Below are 5,342 nucleotides of genomic sequence, written 5' to 3' on the forward strand. Positions count from 1 at the left end.
CATGTGCAAGTACCACTCCACTCCGTCTACAGGCCACAAGTGGCCCATCGGGGCCATCCGACCGTCGTGTTATCCTCCGAGGAGGATGCGGATAGGAGGGGCATGGGGTCAGCACACTGCTCTCCCGGTCGTTATGATGGTATTCTTGACCGAAGCCGCTACTAATCGGTCGAGTAGCTCCTCAATTGGCAGCAAGAGGCTGAGTGCACCCCTAAAAATGGCAACAGCGCATGGCGGCCTGAATGGTCACCCATCCAAGTGCCGACCACGCCCGACAGCGCTTAACTTCGGTGATCTCACGGGAACCGGTGCAACCACTGCGGCAAGGCCGTTGCCTATGTGTAAGTGCTTTATCCGAAAATTATCTTCAGCGGTTATTCAGAGAAACGACTCGTGAAGACATTACCTCGGCATAGGAACTGGACTGATTGGAAATATAAAACATCAGACGTTGTTCGTCCTTTAATCTCTCAGAGAACGTCCCCCGTATTGTTCAAAATCATCCTGTCTGTATGAGTGTGTGTCAGGTAGTTTATTTATTTAATTTTTACTGGTATAAACACAGGTCTGCCACTTGGAAAATAAGGCACTTCGCAACTTTTTATTTTCTACAGTACATATTACTCTACAATTTTGTTTGGTTACTGTTTTCAAAGAAATAAATAACAGTTTCCACCTAATTCTTGAATTGGCAAGAAACAGTACTTATTAACTAAACCTCAACATATTGAATACCTACTAATTAAGAAAGTGGAGCTTACTTAACTACACTGTTGTTCAAAGCAGACTGCACCATGTTTATGCTGTCTGCCACTAACGTAGTGTTTCTGGAATCCGGAAGACCTTGACCGTGCTAAAATCCTGCTCAAATCCCGACACTTCTGCAGTTCTTGAGAGGTTTCCATTGCTCTACAATACGTTCTCGTACTATGTGTCAGCATCTCCGGCTCTGAAACTGCCTCGATCCTTCAATGAGCACACGCGCTGCAACAGGTGCGAGTGGGCCGTCTGTCTTCTTCGATGCCCATACTGCAACACGTCTTCGGTGTAACTGCTGGCACTCCCCGATACCATTCGCCCCGCCACGTGAAGGTTATGGCTTTTCTTTGTATAAGTCATTCATTACGATGACTCAGTGTTCCTTTTCTCCTTTCGTTGAAGATCGTGAGCAATCTGCTAGTTACGTTTTTGGCCACCTTTTATAACTTGTGCAGCTTTGAGTCGTCGTTTACCGTTCCATCGTTAGTTCAGTGTAGCTGTAAACTTTCGTGCAGGAAGCGGAGAGGACGCGGAAAGGCAGCAGCGGATGGGCGTGGCCGTGGCGCCGACCTGCTTCCCGCACGCACGTCTGTCTCTGCCGCCGCCGTCGCCGCATGGCACGCAATTAGCAGTCGATAAAGGAAAGCGCTTTTTGCGGCGGCCGGCCGCATGCAAGTTCTCCCGAAACGTTGACCGGCGCGGCGGTCGTGATGTGGAACGAGGTCGCGCCGACCGCGGCCGTGAGAAAGTCCGCCTCTATCAGCCCGGCGCGGCGCGGCCACTGTGCGCTGCTGCGGAGGGGGTCCGTGTGCTGCGGCGCGGCGGGACGCGCCATCTACGGAGGTCGCCGTTTAAAGCGGAATCTCCATCTGATAGCGCGCTCCCGCCGTCTGCTGTCCATATGCGCGCTGCGGAAATATTTACCGGGCGAGGACAAAATAGCCGTTCTGTTGGCTCTCGTGCCACAGACATTGTGACTCCTTCGAAGGCGGCACTGACTTTTTCTGTCGTCGCTGGTACGCAGTATGGTTCCAGTTGCTTCTTTTGGAGGATACGGTCGAGTATTTGTAGAAAGGGACGTGTTGTACCGGATACTGTGATGTTATCTTGCATGTAGAGTCTTCAACGTAAGCGGGAATAAGTTTAGGCGTTATCCAGAGAAGATAGATCGTACCCTTGCGATTCGTGTTGTATTTTAGTGATCTGTCAGACAGTATTAATAAGATCCTCACATTTTCCGCGGATTTTGCAGTTGTCTGTAATGAGGCAGCTCGTGGTCTAGTGGTATGGACACGGAATTATTTATTTTATTTTATTTACATGTCAAGTTCCGTAGGACCATATTGAGGAGCAAATCTCCAAGGTCATTGAACGTGTCAGTACATGAACTTACAACATAAAAGTAATAACAGATAAAAATAAATGTTCATGAATCTGAAAGAAAATCAGTCCATAAGTTTAAGCAAACGCTATCAGCAATACAGTGAGAATCAGCTTAATTTTTCAAGGAACTCCTCGACAGAATAGAAGGAGTGACCCATGAGGAAACTCTTCAGTTTCGATTTGAAAGCGCGTGGATTACTGCTAAGATTTTTGAATTCGAGTGGCAGCTTATTGAAAATGGATTAAATACTGCACACCTTTTTGCACAAGAGTTAAGGAAGTCCGATCCAAATGGAGGTTTAATTTCTGCCAAGTATTAACCGAGTGAAAGCTGCTTATTGTTGGAAATAAACTAATATTGGTAACAAGAAACGACAATAAGGAATATACATATTGAGAGGCCAATGTCAAAAAACCTAGGCTCGTGAACAGAGGTCGACAAGAGGTTCGTGAACTCACACCACTTATTGCCCGAACCGCCCGTTTCTGAGCCAAAAATATCCTTCTAGAATGGGAAGAGTTACCCCAAAACATAATACCATACGACATTAGTGAATGAAAATAAGCAAAGTAGACTAATTTACGTGTCGAAGTATCACTCACTTTCGATACCGTTCGAATAGTGAAAATGGCAGTATTAAGTCTTTGAGCAAGATCCTGAACGTGGGCTTTCCACGACAGCTTACTATCTATCTGAACACCTAGGAATTTGAACTGTTCAGTTTCACTAATCATATGCCCGTTCTGTGAGATTAAAATGTCAGGTTTTGTTGAATTGTGTGTTAGAAACTGTAAAAACTGAGTCTTACTGTGATTTAACGTTAGTTTATTTTCTACAAGCCATGAACTGAGGTCATTAACTACTTGTTTGCTGACGGCGAGAAAAATGTCCTCGATTTTTGGCACCTACTTAATGAACGGAATTGTGCAGTTGCCCCAATATTAAATACAGACATATTTCTTTAATGTTCTTTGTAGTACTCCCTTAAACCACGCCGGAGTTGGGGTGTTTCGACAATGAACAGTTGATCCACACATTTTCCACTCCTAGTACCGATTATTCTCTAGTCACTGGAATGTTTTCCTTCGAGAAAAAATGTATCGATAACCCCACCGAGTGTGCCAATCGACGCTCCGTCCTCCTCGTGCTGTCAGCTTCGTGCAACGCGTGGTGGTGGTGTTAGAAAAGAAACCTTTGTCCCATTGATATGATTTGTACCTCTACTACTCTTCGTTCCCTGTGGTTGCCTTGGTTCCTGAGGTAGAGAACGGGACATGGTGACCGGGCGTCGAGTCCCTACCGTTTCCCACTTTGCCCCACTCCTCCCCTGGGTGCCGGGAAGGTTCCACTGACGTGAAAAAAATGTGTATAGCGTTGCTGCCTCTAGTTTGGGAGGTTTCAGGTTCGATTCCCGGCCAAGGCTCGGGGACTGAGGGTCTCTGTTGTCCTAATCAACATATCTAATCTACACTGACGCGCGAGCGGCCGACGTCGGATCATACAGAAATAGTTGCACCAGGTGGACGAGCAACACCAGAGCGACTCTCTGATGCAATAATGTCATACGATCATTTGATTTTACTGACTGAAATAGTCAGATCTGGATAAGCTATCAAAGTGGTACAAAGACTGGCAGTGCAGTCATGTTGAATTGAGCCCTTCACTAAACAAAAATTACGTATCACCATATTACTTCAGTATCAGTGAGTCGGAAACTGAATCAGTCACACCTCTACATGATAGGGAATTATCAGTCGTAGCTATAAAGCAGGTTGCAGATTTCGGTTCATTGGCAATATACTGTGAAAATGCAATCAGTTTACAATGGAGACAGAGTCCCATATTAGAATACTATTCAAATGTAAATTTCTTCAACATTTCGCGGCCCTGTTAGCAACTGTGTAAATATTAATTTTAATTTTAATAACAGCCTCAGTTGCACCGTTTACCTAGAATTTACCTAGGTTTCAGTCGGGATAACCCAACCTTCTTCAGACTAACAGTAACTACCGTTTGTCCGTAGTGGACTACAAACCCTTAAATTATCGTCAGACTATAAAATTGTCTCGAACTGCCTCGGCCCCACTTCGCGACCGCTGTACTGGAACTCGTGGCTGCCGCATCGCGAAGTGGGGCCGAGGCAGTTCCAGACAAGTTTTATAGTCTGACGACAATTTAAGGATTTGTAGTCCACTACGGACAAACGGTAGTTACTGTTAGTCTGAAGAAGGCTGGGTTATCCCGACTGAAACCTAGGTAAATTCTAGGCAAACGATGCAACTGAGGCTATAAATTATTAAAATTAAAATTACTATTCAAATGTGTGAGAACCATACCAAATACGTCTGACAGAGGGAACTGAATGCACACAAGGAAGAGAAACAGGGCGAGTTTGTTAGGCTCACAGGGTAGTGCCACGGAGATGCTGAAAAAACTGAGCTGGAAACTACTTGAAGGTAGATGCCAACTAACCTGCAAACACCAACGTTAAGCGGGGAGCAGAATGCAGGGCTGTCTTCTGCTGCCTCTGGTAAGCCTTCTTTAGAAAGTGCTTCTCTGTCACAGGGCTTTTCGAAATTTAATCGCCAACAGGTACTGGAAAAAACACCTGCCATCGGGGCATGTCATTACACCTTAAGTCAGAGTAGTACTCCTTAAATGAACGGAAAGGCTGAACCGTCATCTTTAGGCTGTAAACTGCCTCCTCCGAGACACGGGAAACAGGCTGTGGCGTCCACAGGAGGCTCGATGACGAGGTGCGGCCCAGGCCTTTGGAGCACGGTGTGCCCACTAGGATGAGAGAGGTGCGGCTGCAGTGCAGACTGCGATGCCCCGTGCCGGGCCGCGCTCGCAACTCGGCACATCCCGGCTGAGCCGCCGCCGCCGCCGCCACTGCCACTGCGGGCAGGATGTGTCAGTCGGGCCGGGCTCTCAATGAGCGCGCCAGACCGGCCGCGCCCGCCGCCCCTGACTCACTCTGGCTGCCACACGACACGCCGACCGTCGCGCCCACACTCACAGCCGACTCGCATTCACTCTGCCGCTACACTTCTTACCGCCTGTCAAGCCAAACGAAACCGCCCAACAGCAGGTGGCGAACACAGCAAAGTACGATATTCTGTTGATAATCGGGAGGATGGCGAATCAAATCCCCGTCCTTTTATCCAGATTTACGTTTCTGTTTCCTTACATCGTTCAT

General features: G+C 47.2%; 1 pseudogene; it reads right to left on the bottom strand.

Annotated features, from left to right (window-relative positions):
• Nucleotides 1–218: 218 nt before the first annotated feature.
• LOC126261108 (5S ribosomal RNA) lies at nt 219–336 on the bottom strand (annotated as a pseudogene).
• Between the last annotated feature and the right edge of the window lie 5,006 nt (nt 337–5,342).

This window comes from Schistocerca nitens, chromosome 5, assembly GCF_023898315.1.
Source record: "Schistocerca nitens isolate TAMUIC-IGC-003100 chromosome 5, iqSchNite1.1, whole genome shotgun sequence".
In the NCBI taxonomy this organism is placed as follows: Eukaryota; Metazoa; Arthropoda; class Insecta; order Orthoptera; family Acrididae; genus Schistocerca; species Schistocerca nitens.